Here is a 15,453-nt window from a genome sequence, read left to right as displayed (position 1 = left end):
CTAAAACCAGCTTGAACATCTGGAAGTTCATGGTTCACGTACTGCTGAAGCCTGGCTTGGAGAATTTTGAGCATTACTTTACTAGCATGTGAGATGAGTGCAATTGTGCAGTAGTTTGAACATTCTTCGGCATTGTCTTTCTTTGGGATTGGAATGAAAACTGACCTTTTCCAGTCCTGTGGCCACTGCTGAGTTTTCCAAATTTGCTGGCATATTGAGTACACACTTTCGCAGCATCATCTTTCAGGATTTGAAATAACTCTACTGGAATTCCATCACCTCCACTAGCTTTGTTCGTAGTGATGCTTTCTAAGGCCCACTTGACTTCACATTCCAGGATGTCTGGCTCTAGATGAGTGATCACACCATCGTGATTATCTTGGTCGTGAAGCTGTTTTTTCTACAGTACTTCTGTGTATTCTTACCACCTCTTCTTTATATCTTCTACTTCTGTTAAGTCCATACCATTTCTGTCCTTTATCAAGCCCATCTTTGCATGAAATGTTCCCTTGGTATCTCTAATTTTCTTGAAGAGATCTCTAGTCTTTCCCATTCTGTTGTTTGCCTCTATTTCTTTGCATTGATTGCTGAGGAAGGCTTTCTTATCTCTTCTTGCTGTTCTTTGGAACTCTGCATTCAGATGCTTATATCTTTCCTTTTCTCCTTTGCTTTTGGCTTCTCTTCTTTTCACAGCTATTTCTAAGGCCTCCCCAGACAGCATTTTGCTTTTTTGCATTTCTTTTCCATGGGGATGGTCTTGATCCCTGTCTCCTGTACAGTGTCACGAACCTCATTCCATAGTTCATCAGGCACTCTGTCTATCAGATCTAGTCCCTTAAATCTATTTCTCACTTCCACTGTATAATCATAAGGGATTTGATTTAGGTCATACCTGAATGGTCTAGTGGTTTTCCCCACTTTCTTCAATTTAATTCTGAATTTGGCAATAAGGAGTTCATGATCTGAGCCCCAGTAAGCTCCCGGTCTTGTTTCTGCTGACTGTATGGAGCTTCTCTATCTTTGGCTGCAAAGAATATAATCAATTTTGGTGTTGACCGTCTGGTGATGTTCATGTGTAGAGTCTTGGCACAGGAGCAGCCAAGAGGAGCTACCCCATGTCCGAGGTCAGTGGCAGTGGCCGAGAGGAGCTACCACACACCCGAGGTCAGGAGAGGCAGCTGAGAGGAGGAATCCCACGTCCAAGGAGTGGCAGTTGCACTGGCGAGGAGGACCGAGAGGAGCTACTCTACCTTCAAGGTTAGGAGGGATGGCTGTGAGGAGATACCCCTCATCCAATGTAAGGAGTAGTGGCTGTGCTTTGCTGGAGCAGTTGTGAAGAGATACTGCATGTCCAAGGTAAGAGAAACCCAAGTAAGATGGTTGTGAGAGGGCAGACTCCCTGAAACCATAATCACAGAAAACTAGCCAATCTGATCACATGGACCACAGCCTTGTCTAACTCAATGAAACTAAGCCATGCCCTGTGGGGCCACCCAAGACGGGCAGGTCATGGTGCAGAGGTCTGACAGAATGTGGTCCACTGGAGAAGGGAATGGCAAACCACTGCAGTATTCTTGCCTTGAGAAACTCATGAAAAGTATGAAAAGGCAAAATGATAGGATACTGAAAGGGGAACTCTGCGGGTCAGTAGGTGCCCAATATGCTACTGGAGATCAGTGGAGAAATACCTCCAGAAAGAATGAAGGGATGGAGCCAAAGCAAAAACAATACCCAGCTGTGGATGTTACTGGTGATAGAAGCAAGGTCTGATGCTGTAAAGAGCAATATTGCATAGGAACCTGGAATGTCAAGTCCATGAATCAAGGCAAATTGGAAGTGGTCAAACAGGAGATGGCAAGAGTGAATGTCGACATTCTAGGAATCAGCGAACTAAAATGGACTGGAATGGGTGAATTTAACTCAGATGACCATTGTATCTACTACTGTGGGCAGAAATCCCTTAGAAGAAATGGAGTAGCCATCATGGTCAACAAAAGAGTCCAAAATGCAGTACCTGAATGCAATCTCAAAAATGACGGAATGATCTCTGTTTGTTTCCAAGGCAAACCATTCAATATCACCATAATCCAAGCCTATGCCCCAACCAGTAATGCTGAAGAAGCTGAAGTTGAATGGTTCTATGAAGACCTACAAGACCTTACTTCCCTTAGATGTTACCAATTGGGATCCCCACTTTGGGCCCTGACCTTTATGGAAACTTTCTGGGGCCTCCACTTGTCCTAGTGGCATAACTGTGCTGTGCAGCCACTCTTTGGGTAGCAAGAGCAAAGTGGACATAGCAGAGATTTTGGAGTTAGACATACCTGAATTTTAAGACCAAGTTGACTTGTTTAATATCTGTGGTTAGTTGGACAAGTTCACCTAATCTTTCTGAACCTCAGTTTCCTCATATAGAGAATGGAGATAATAAAACCTACCTCAAAGTGTTGCAAAAATTAAATGAGGTGATGAATATAAAATATTCAGAATGGTACCTGGCATCTAGACCCTTAGGGAAACTTGAGCTCCTAATTGTTCTAAGTTTCGAGAATCACAAACTACACATTTTAGTGAACATCATTATAATTTTTCCCTGGTGTTCCTTAAAACCCTTGGATGGATATTGCCTGGTCTCATTCCTCTTGACTGATCTACATTGATACAGTTTGTAAATTAGGATCAGAACATCTTATGCACTTAACAGATTCTAATCTGGTACATCTATGTGATCTGATTCAAAATCCAATATACGGGGGAAATGAGAAGGAAAGCAGCAAAGGGGAAAGTAAAAAAATACATTTTCTTGACTGTGGTAGATATGTTTCCAAAGCTTGCTGTTACATTTTCTCCCATCCCACATGCCCTTTTGCAGTGCCCTTTTCCATTCCTCCCATTGACAGGTGAATTTTGAATAGCCTGGTGACCTGTCTTGACCTATAGAATATGGTGGATGTGATGGTTGCATCTTGAGTGATCTTCAGTTTCTGTCTTCTTGGAACCCAGCCATCATAACTGTGAGAAAGCCCTCAAAGGCTCATAGAGAGGCTGACATGAAGAAAAACCAAGGCCCTCAACCAACAACCTCACCTGAGCTCCCAGCCAGGAGCAAGCATGAATTGCCAGCCTTGTGAAGAAGGTAATTTTGGAATCTCCAGCCATTCCAGAGGCCCAGCCAATACCTCGTGAAGTAGAACCATCGATCAATCCACACAAGAAATAACAAATGGATGTTGTTTTAAGTTCTGATGTTTTAGAGTTGTTTGTTATACAGCAATAAAGCATCTGACACTGAAACATTTAGTAATCATATTGTGTCCTTGTACTTTGTTTGCTGTGCTGTGCTTAGTTGCTCAGTCATGTGCAACTCTTCACGACCCCATGGACTGTAGCCCGCCAGGCTCTTCTGTCCACGGGGATTCTCCAGGCAAGAATACTGGAGTGGGTTGCCATTTCTTTCTCCAGGGGATCTTCCCTACACAGGTCAGTGTGAAGAACATATATCTAGTTTGTAATTGTGTTTTGGATTGCTGTTGTTGTTGTTTAGTCACCAAATCATGTTCGACTCTTTGCTACCTCATGGACTATAGCTGGCCAGGCTCCTCTGTCCACGGGGATTCTCCAGGCAAAATTACTGGAGTGGGTTGCCACTTACTTCTCCAGGGGATCTTCCCTACACAGGGATCAAACCCACATCTATTGCATTGGCAGATGGATTCCTTACCACTGAGCCACTTGGGAAGCCCTTTTGGATTGTTCATCATTGATAAAAAAAAGTCTTCCTGCTAAAAGAGGTGGGAATCACTGAGTTCCCTATGAGACATTCATACAGAGTGACAGAGACCTTCTGGAGGACAATGTATGTCTTTTTGGGCCAATACTTTGGATGCTGCAATTGATTTTCCTTATCTTTGCATCAAAATGTTATTTCTTGTTCTGTTTTGGGTACAGACAGGAATCTGAGGCCTATCAAAGAAGCATACGTACAAAAATCCTAATATAAATGGCATGTGTGAAGCATAATTCTTCATTTATTCATTCAAAAGTCATTGCCTCCAACTGTGCTAGGCACTGCTTTCACATGCCAAACAGGTTCTTCCTCTCTCAAAGCTCAAGTACTTTATTGGTGTGAAAATTCTAAAACTTTAATCTACCACAGTAAGACTAGAGATTTCTTTCTTGTTTCACCATTATGGGAGGTCTCAGCTACTGATTTCATTGGTTTGAATCTATGATTGTACAAATGTAATCCAGCATCTTGTACAATTAAGTAAGGCCTTCTACAATATGCTCAATTAGAAATTATCATTTGGCATTGAACCCTGTAATGACCTAGATGAATGGCCCTCTCCTTAGCAACAGCATTTACTTGGCAAATGCTCTTATTCTGTATCTAGCCACTAAGATGCATGAAGGGAAATGGAAACTATTTTTTAGACCGACCCTAAATGACAACCTTCTCTTAGAAAACAATCTTAATCACCAATTATTGTTCAGTTCATTGTATTTAGATAGGAAAAGTATCTGATCAGAGGTAGCTAGAATTTTCAATTGCTGTTAACAAATTCTGAATAAGAGCAAATTGGTTTTCAAGGCAAAGGAGCAAATGTTCAGTTGATTCATTGTTGCAAATAAATAATTAGAAAATTGGACTAGAAAGTAAAGGGTCCTCAGTGAAAAGCCACTTGAAAACTGACTCTACTCACTGCAAGCCCTGGGCCCAACTATTTCTTCACTTGGCCCCTCTAACCTACTTTTTTTTTGTCAAAAAGATATTAACCCCAAATGAGAGTGTTCAAAGAATATTCATAGATAAAGCAAGCCTGTGATGCAGACCACTGCATCCCAATTTCATTTAAACTATAATTCATTATTTTTTCCTACACTCATTCAAGAACTCATTGTTCAGTATTCTTTCATCATTCTGTGATTAGAACAATTTGTATCTGTCCCTTATATATTGGCCAGATAATGAAATAATCATTTGTGCATCTATGCAGTATTTTACACTTATTGTTCACAGTCGGATTCACTCTGTAAAGCCATTTTTATCATTCTCTAACAAGGAGGGGAATCTCTAAAGCATCTGAATTTATTTGACAAATATTTATTGGGTACCTACTATGTGCCAGGTACTGGAACAACAGGCAAGAATCCTCATCCTCTTGGAACTTATAAGCTAGAGAGGAGAAGAAACAAGAAGTAAATAAATAAGTAAAATACATGGTGTTTAGGAGGGTTAAAAAGTGCTATAAAAAGATAAATAGAGACAGGATGAAGAGTGTTTGGCAGGAGATGTGTGTAATTTGCAGTAAGATTAAAGAGGAATGTCTATTGATAAAACTGTTTAAACAAAGACAAGAAGGATGTGAGAGAGGCGATAAACTATGTGGATACTTGACAAAAAGCTTTCCAGGTAAAAGAGAATAACAAATGCAAAGGCCCTGAGGCAGGAAGAAGCTTAGATGTGCTTGAAGAAAAATAAATCCTTTGTATGAAATGAAGTGAGAAAGAAGGGTAGGAAATAAGATAATGGAGAAAGAGAAGGATATTGTTCAGGAGTGCTTTGCCCTTTAGATGAGGAATGAATTCTATAGCTGGTTATAATCTTACATTTTAACAGAATCACTGTTTGCTGTCTTGAGAACTGACTACAGAGCAGTAGAATCAAGAAGAGGAATTAGGAAGCTACTGGAGTAATCTAGGTGAGATATGATGATAGCTTGGACCAAGGTGGTAGCAGTGGATAGCAGTGAGAAGTGATGGCATTCTGCAGATATTTTGTAGGTAGGAACTGCAGGATTTGCTATCAGATTGTAGGAGGGGGGGCCGTGAGAGAAAGAGAAAGCAAGGACTCCAAGATTTTAGCCTGAGCTACTGTTAAGTACTGAGTTGCTGTTTACTAAGACAGAAAGACTGATGGAGGAGCTAGTTGTACTGTAAAAATAAGGAAGTTCATTTTGGACCTGTTAAGAGTGAGGTTGTTTGTTGCAGGGCCCAGCAGTGAGGCCAGGTAAGAACCACAGGATTGGAGATCTACCAAATATAGCCAATATTCAATTCACGTATCTCTCAGTTTATTGCACCTAATTAGCATACAATAGAGGTTAGTCAGAGTAGGGAAAATAGAAAAGGGCAGGGAGTAAGGAACCACTCTGGGGAGAAGTCCAGGGAGAAAGTGGCTCTGCGGGAGCAGGAGTCTTGGGCTATACGACAGCTTGAGAAGGCCTCTGGAAGCAAGCCTCTGAAAAGTGGTCCTCCAGGAAGGAGCCTCCAAGTCCCTCGTCACAGTGGTCCCATGTTAAGGGTAAGAGTTACTTCAGGACAGCATGGGGTGGTGATCTATTTTTTCTTTATTTTTATTTTCTGTCTTTTTTAAAATTGAAAAATTGAAAGTGCTCAGTTGTGTCTCTTTGCGACCCCATGGACTATACAGTCCATGTAATTCTCCAGGCTAGAATACTAGAATGGGTAGCCTTTCCCTTCTCCAGGGGATCTTCCCAACCCGGGGATGGAACCCAGGTCTCCCACATTGCAGGTGGATTCTTTACCAGCTGAACCACAAGGGAAGCCCAAGAATACTGGAGTGGGTAGCCTATCCCTTCTCCAGCAGATCTTCCCAACCCAGGAATTGAACCATGGTCTCCTTCACCACAGGCAGATTCTTTACCAACTGAGCTATCAGGGAAGACTTGAAACTGAAGTATAGTTGAGTTATAATATTGTGTGGTTTCAGGCATACAGCAAAGTGATTCTGTTAGTTATATATATTTTTCAGATTATTTTCCATTATAGGTTATTACAAAATATTGAATACAGTTCCTTGTGTTATATAATTGCTTGTTGCTTATCTATTTTATGTACAGTATTTTGTGTCTCTTAATCCCATACTCCTAATTTATCTCTCTTCCCTTTCTCATTCTGTAAGCATAAGTTTTTTCTCTGTATCTGTGAGTGTCTTTTTGTATTGTTATATTCACTAGCTTCCTTTTTTACATTCCACATATAAGTGATGTCATAGAGCATTTGTCTTTGTCTGACTTAGCTCACTAAGCAAGTCCACCCATGTTGTTGCAAATGTTAGAATTTCCTTCTTTTTTGTGACTGAGTAGTACTGCATTGTATATATGTATCACATCTTCATCTTCCATTCCTCTGTTGATGGACATGTAGGTAGCTTCCATGTGATGGCTATTGTAAATGCTGCAATGAACATTGGGGTGCATGTATCTTTTCAAATTGTAGTTTTCTCTGGATATATACCTGCCAGGGACCAGCCCCTGCAGGATCCAGGGAAACCCGCAGGAGAAACGGCGGCGGCGATTGCGATTGATTTAGAGAGAGAGATAGTTAAGAATGTTGTAGGTAAGAAAATAGAGGAGAGAAGAAAAGAGGCTGGTGTTCCTTGGTTTATACAGAAAATCAATAAAGTCTCAAGAGACTTGCACCGTCTACGTGAGGCCACAGGTGCCCTCCCGGTCTCCCGAGGGAGTGAAAGCACAGGGCGCCTTCCCGTTCAGGTCTTAGAAACCCAGGCAAATAAGTAGACATGGCGGATCTCTGTACTCCAGATGGGAACTAGCCTGAAAGAGAGAGTAAGAGGAGGAAAATGATTGACACGAGGAGATCAAGCTGCTTTGATGAGCGAGATCCATAGCTTTATTTTTAAACAATACTTATATACTTTTTTGTACATAGAGGGAAATGAAAGATGCAAGGTCATACAGAGTCAGCCCAACATTCCAGCAGTATTGCCCTTATCGAAACCATGATTTTTCTGCATACCTTTTCCACAAAAGATGTTGTGTACAGTATCTTCTGGCCTTGGAGGCCTGTGAACATTTTATGACCCTCTTTTGATAAAGGCTGCTCAACCAGAAAACTTATTTTTCCTCAAAGTGTTTTTTTATATTTTTAATCTATGTCAGCCTCAGAAAATGCCAAACAGAGTTACGTTTTTCACAGAGCAAAGGTGCAGCAAGTTACAAGAAAGAACTAATAAGCTCAAAAGTCTGATATGGTTAAATTCAAGGCTACATGTGTTTTTCTTGCATTCTCACTATGTTAACTAATGCATTCCCAGGTGCACAGTGGATAAGAGATATGGGAACTTAGCAACAAGCATTAGCCCAATAATGAAATCCTACATCAGCACTAGCACTAACTCTAATAACTTTTAACTCTTTCAAAGGCTCTATGTTTTAGGCTTTCCGTGCTTCTCACAGTTGGGAGGCTGTAAATAATCACATGCGTAGCTGTAAGAGTCTGGATATACCTGCCAAGCAAGCTAGAATGTTAACAGAGGGGGTTTGATTTGAAATATTCCTCTCATGTCCAGGAGACTTATTAGCTATAGCCCTAAGTTGATTTTTTCCAGAGAAAAGTGGTCAGGGTTAGCCCCCTGTTAATGTCAGAGGAGTTGGTGAAAGTCATGAAACAGTAAAACAGACAGATTCTGGTTTTGGGGTAGATGCTCGAGAAAGCCTAGGGAGCCCCTTGAGTTCTGAAGCTTTGCTTAACAGTTCTCTTCCACATGACCTTGTCATGGGTGGGATCTCTCATGGTGGCTCCCAGCATATACCCAGGAGTGGGATTGTTGTATTAAATGGTAGTTTTATTTTTAGCTTTTTAAGGAACCTCCATACTATTCTCCATGGTGACTGCACTAATTTACACCAACAGTGTAGAAGGGTTCCCTTTTCTCCACACCCTCTCTAGCATTTATTAATGATATTTATAGACTTTCTGATGATGGCCATTCCACCAGATGATAACTCATTTACATTTCTCTAATAATTAGTGATGCTGAGTATCTTTTCATGTGCCTGTTGGCCATTAGTATTCTTTGGAGAAATGTCTACCTAGATCTTCCCATGTTTTGATTGAGGTGTTTGCTTTTTTGGTATTAAATTGTATGAGCTGTTTGTATATTTTGGGTATTAACCTCTTGTCAATCTCAGCATTTGCAAATATTTCTCAGGGGAGAGGGTCTTGGCTTTTACCAATTTCTCCTTCTATTCAAGGGCATTGTCCAACAAAGTTATTATCTAAAGTAGTACTCCTTGTTTATCACTTTAGCACACTCAGAGTTCTACAGTGAATGTTTCAAAACTACTGTGGAAGTTCACATTGGCTACTGTGACTATTCTGAACTACTTAGGGTCATTTAAATAATACGAGTTTCCCACAGATGAATAGGAATCATAACACAAATCACATTATAACAAAGGCACATACTAGACCTTCAAGAAGAGATGTCTAGTAGGCAATTGATTATATATGACTGGAGTAGAGGGGTGAGATCTGGCCTTGGGAGTCATATTATGGAGTCATTGTTCAAGATGGCATTTAAGATATGAGAGCAAATGAGATCACTCCAGGGGTCAAGATGGCTAGAATAGAGACTCAAAGCCTGAGCCCGTGCATTCCAAATGAAGGGGAATCAGGAACCAGGAAGAGGTCCTAAAACGGTGCAGTTAGTTGCAGCTGTTTGAATGTTGCTGCCTGGAAATGGACAAAAGAGTATATGTCTAGAATCTTGGTCACTCTACCTGATGCACTAACAAAGACTCTCTAATGGAAGGGAAATAAATAAAGGAAATAATTCTTTGTATTTAAAACACTAGAATCACAGATTTTTTGAACTCTAAGGTACCTTAGAGATCATCTAGTTTAACTCTTTCAATGTGCACGGGTGGAAACTGAGGTAAGGGTCACAGGGCTGTTAGATATCCGGCTAGAACTCAAGCTGAAGTTGCTTGGGAACTGTCCAAGTCCCTGAGGAAACTAGGGCACCGTGGATGAGAATATTCCAAAAGATGCAAACTTTGAGAGGCACCAAATCAAGATTTCCTCTCAGTGTCAAGAGTTGAGGTAAATAAAAGAATTATGATATCAGAGAGGAATATTGCCAGTTAGTGTTTCCATTTCTTTTTTATAAATCTGTTTCTAGTCAAATAAAAAGACATATGTTTTGCTCTCTGGATATCACATATGTTAAGACAGGCTTAATTGTTAGAAAAGGTCAGAACCTGCATTTCAGTGCTACAGCGAGCTAATGTTTCCCTCAGAAACTTCGTAATCACTTATTCATCAAGATGTTCTGATGTTGAGTGTTTTCTAGGCCACAAGATCATGTGTCATTGTATGCTAATAAATCACCCATCGGTGAATGACAGTGTCAATTTAAGCTTGTTCTTTTTTTTCAGTGTGAAAAATAAAAATAAGCATTAACTTTCAGTCCTCTAGTCACACCAAATTGCCAGCCTGTGGTAGAAGGAAACTTATTCAATAAATCATCTTTCTCCCTTACATTTGAAACCCTATAATAATCCATTTGTTCAGTGTATATTTGGGCTTATTTTTAAGATTTTTATCATATCCCATTAATTTGTTAGTCTAGTCTTACTACATTAACAGTTTTTCTTACCATATCCTTGGAAAGCATTTTAATATCTGGTACAACTAGTCACCTCTCATTTCTTTTCTTGTTCAAAATGGTTTTGAAAATTTCCTCATGATTATTTCCTAGATGAATTCTAAATAAATTTTGGAGTTATATATTCAAGTTTCAAAGTGAAATATTATATTAGTATATTTTGGGCACTATATTGAGTATTTAGATTAATTGATTTTTTAAATATATTTACACATTCTTATACAAGAATCCATGTATGCTAAATAGCTTCAGTTGTGTCTGACTCTGCAACCCCATGGACTACCATGGGGTTGGGCTCATGGTGACAGGCTCTTCTGTCCATGGGATTCTCTGGGCAAGAATACTGAAGTGGGTTGCCATGCCTTCCTCCAGAGGATCTTCCCGATCCAGGGATTGAACCCATGTCTCCTGCATTGGCAGACGAGTTCTTTACACTAGTGCCACCTGGGAAGCCCCCTATACAAGGATATGTATGTCTTTTTCATTTACCAAAATTGTCTTTTACGGTTATCAGTAGAGTTTTATAACTTTTTTTCTCATATAGGCCTTGTACATATCTTGTTAACCAGGTCAAGCAATTTAACCTTTACTACTACTACTGCAGGTCAGGAAGCAACAGTTAGAACTGGACATGGAACAACAGACTGGTTCCAAATAGGAAAAGGAGTATGTCAAGGCTGTATATTGTCACCCTGCTTATTTAACTTATATGTAGAGTACATCATGAGAAACGCTGGACTGGAAGAAACACAAGCTGGAATCAAGATTGCCGGGAGAAATATCAATAACCTCAGATATGCAGATGACATCACCCTTATGGCAGAAAGTGAAGAGGAACTAAAAAGCCTCTTGATGAAAGTGAAAGAGGAGAGTGAAAAAGTTGGCTTAAAGCTCAACATTCAGAAAAAGAAGATCATGGCATCTGGTCCCATCACTTCATGGGAAATAGGTGGGGAAACAGTAGAAACAGTGTCAGACTTTATTTTTTTGGGCTCCAAAATCACTGCAGATGGTGACTGCAGCCATGAAATTAAAAGACGCTTACTCCTTGGAAGAAAAGTTATGACCAACCTAGATAGCATATTCAAATGCAGAGACATTACTTTGCCAACAAAGATCCATCTAGTCAAGGTTATGGTTTTTCCTGTGGTCATGTATGGATGTGAGAGTTGGACTGTGAAGAAGGCTGAGCGCCGAAGAATTGATGCTTTTGAAGTGTGGTGTTGGAGAAGACTCTTGAGGGTCCCTTGGACTGCAAGGAGATCCAACCAGTCCATTCTGAAGGAGATCAGCCCTGGGATTTCTTTGGAAGGAATGATGCTAAAGCTGAAGCTCCAGTACTTTGGCCACCTCGTGCGAAGAGTTGACTCATTGGAAAAGACCCTGATGCTGGGAGGGATTGGGGGCAGGAGGAGAAGGGGACAACCGAGGATGAGATGGCTGGATGGCATCACTGACTCGATGGACGTGAGTCTGAGTGAACTCCGGGAGTTGGTGATGGACAGGGAGGCCTGGCGTGCTGCGATTCATGGGGTCGCAAAGAGTTGGACACGACTGAGTGAACTGAACTGAACTGAACTACTTTTATATATATGAAGTTTATACATTAAATTTATATTAATATATTATAAATGTTACTGAATTTTTATTAACAATGCTAACCAATTACCTTATAAATTATCTTCTAATAATTTATCATTTCTGAGTTTGTAATGATATGTAGTCATTTTATGTGTTACAGTGTTTTCCGTCTTTCCTATTTTATATATTTTATTTTTTCTCTCTCTAAATGCAATGGCTAATACTTCTAGAACAATGTTAAATAATAGTCAATAATAGTTTTCATTGCTTTGTTTCTGATTTTAATGAAGATGCTTCTGTTGTTTCAAAATTAACAACCTTTTGTATGACACAGTTAAGAAAATATCCATCTGTTTTATATTTTATTAAGTATCAAATCAGGTATAGAAAAATTTTCTCGTTTGTCTGTTTTGGCATTTATTAAGATGATCACATGCTGAATCTTTTTTCTTTCGGTTTATTAATACATCAAATAATATTAATACTTAATCTTGAGTAGTTCTTTCCTTTCTAGGGAAAAACATCACTGATTATATGTATTATAACTGGTTATATGTATTGCATGTACTGTATTAATACATGTGAAGATGGATTCTATTTGCTAATAATTAGGGGGTTTATATTAATGTTCCAAGATAGGATATATCTGCATTTTTCTATTTTGTCTGAATTTTCTGGTTTTGGTATTGGTATTATCTTTTTCCATTATCCTCTACCCCACTCAACACACAGAAACACACATATGCTTTTTAAAAGTAGATAGCTAATGGATGATCTGTTTTTTTCCCAAAACAACCACCTTTCAATTTTTTTTACCTATAAAATATTTGTCTAATGAACATACGATGGTAAAAAGGCTTGTTTGCCCCCTTGGGAAACTGTGGTCCAAATTGCTGAGAGTCTTACAGTGTTAAAAGTTGTTTGGGTTTTCTTTTTTTTTTTTGGTCTTTTTACCTTTTGATCTCCTTCACCCGATGTCCCCACCCCCACCTTAATTTGTACTTGTTCTTTTGATAGTTGTTGTGGGAGGTGGTTCAGGCTACCTGCCTTCAAGAAAATGCGTTTCTCTTGGCAAGTCCAAGCTGGCATCTTATCTAACACACAGTAAACAAGATGGCGCTCTCACTGCTCATCCTCTCCTTAAAGTAGCATGTGATGCTAGACTACGAAGAGAGCGTTGATTTTTAAAAATAGAGTTATGGCTTAGGTAGGTCCTAGCATTTCTTTCTTTATTATTTTTTTTTGGCTGAGCTCTGTGAGCACGTGGGATGTTAGTTCCCCAACAAGGGATTGAACCCACCCCCTGCAGTGGAAGCTTGGAGTCTCTACCACAGGACCCCAAGGGAAGTCTGGCCCTAGCGTTTAGAGGTTCAGAGCTGAACTGAGCTCAGAAAGGTAGTTGTATGAGGCCTGGGGTTCCCATATGATTTTTGCCTTCTCCCTGTGGATGCTGACATAACCACAAGTAGCCCTGAACAATTCTGAGACAGACTGTTGTGAAAGCACTCAATTTTCCCTTTTGGTGGTATCAGATCGAGCTGGCCATAGCCTCTTCATTCCTATCTCCCAGAGAAAGGGACACAAGTAGTCTGAATTGCTGAGGGAACTATTTCTGTAACCTCCTTGTCAGAACTAGGCCAGTCTGAGCCTCTGCTGGCCAATGGTCATCTAGTCAACTGTAACAAACACTGCAACAGGCCAGGTGAGGGCAGCAAAGGCTGATCATGGAGCAGGATTTCTGTCCGGTGTCAAATAATTAGCCCAGAAGACAGATGCAAAGAGGTGCATGCTTGATGCCACATCTTTATTAAGAAAGCCAAGGTTGCAAGGCTGATATGAGGCTGGGAGCAAGTAGAGGATGTTCTAGAGAGAAATGAGGGCAATTCAGAAGCACAAGCAGGTAAGGAAATTATTCGTGCATGGGAGTCAAGCTAAGACCAGGGAAGGAAATTTCTGGCACCTATTTTTTTAAAAGCACAAATACTTTTACCTGGAATAATAACTACTATTTAGGCAGAAATGAATACCACCTATTAGTTACTATCTCTTAGATACTGTGCTAGGCTGCTAAATGTTTATTGTTATTCAGTCACTAAGTTGTGTCCAACTCTGCGACCCCATGGACTGCAGCACGCCAGGCTTCCTTGTCTTTCACTATCTCCTGGAGTTTGCTAAAACTCATGTCCATTGAGTCGGTGATGCTATCTAACCATCTCATCCACTGCTGCCCCCTTCTCTTTTTGCCTTCAATCTTTCCCAGCATTAGGGTCTTTTCCAATAAGGAAATGGCAACCCAGCCAAGTATTCTTGCCTGGAGAACTCCAGGGACAGAGGAGCCTGGTGGCCTGCCGTCTATGGGGTCACACAGAGTTGGACACAACTGAAGCAACTTAGCAGCAGCAGCAGCAATGAGTTGGCTCTTCCTATCAGTTGGCCACAGTATTGGAGCTTCAGCATCCGTCCTTCCAATGAATAGTCAGGGTTGATTTCTTTTAAGATTGACTGGTTTGATCTCCTTGCAGGAGACTTCCAAGGGACTTTCAAGAGTCTTCTCTAGCACTACAGTTCGAAAGCATCAATTCTTTGGTGCTCAGCCTTCTTTATGGTACAACTCTCACATATGTACATGACTACTGGAAAAACAATGTGAGTGCTAAGTCACTTCAGTTGTGTTCAACTCTTTGCAACCCTATGGATTGTAGCCTGCCAGGCTCCTCTGTCCATGGGATTCTCCAGGCAGGAATACTGGAGTGGGTTGCCATGCCCTTCTCCAGGGGATCTTCCCGGAAAAACCATAGCTTTGACCATATGGATGTTTGTCAGCAAAGTGATGTCTCTCTTTTTAATACACTGTCTAGGTTTGTCATAGCTTTCCATACAATGAGCAAGCATCTTTTTAAAAATTTTTTTTTAAAATATAAATTTATTTTAATTGGAGGTTAATTACTTTACAATATTGTATTGGTTTTGCAATACATCAACATGAATCTGCCACAGGTATACATGTGTTCCCCATCCCGAAACCCCCTCCCTCCTCCCTCCCCGTACGATCCCTCTGGGTCGTCCCAGTGCACCAGCCCCAAGCATCCAGTATCATGCATTGAACCTGGACTGGTGATTCATTTCATATATGATATTATACATGTTTCAATGCCATTCTCCCAGATCATCCCACCCTCTCCCTCTTCCACAGAGTCCAAAAGCCTGTTCTATACATCTCTGTCTCTTTTGCTGTCTCACATACAGGGTTATCATTACCATCTTTCTAAATTCCATATATATGAGTTAGTATACTGTATTGGTGTTTTTCTTTCTGGCTTACTTCACTCTGTATAATAGGCTCCAGTTTCATCCACCTCATTAGAACTGATTCAAATGAATTCTTTTTAATGGCTGAGTAATACTCCATTGTGTATATGTACCACAGCTTTCTTATC

This window comes from Oryx dammah, unplaced genomic scaffold (genome assembly GCF_014754425.2).
Source record: "Oryx dammah isolate SB20612 unplaced genomic scaffold, SCBI_Odam_1.1 HiC_scaffold_23, whole genome shotgun sequence".
Taxonomy (NCBI): domain Eukaryota; kingdom Metazoa; phylum Chordata; class Mammalia; order Artiodactyla; family Bovidae; genus Oryx; species Oryx dammah.
Note: the sequence above shows the minus strand (reverse complement) of the source record.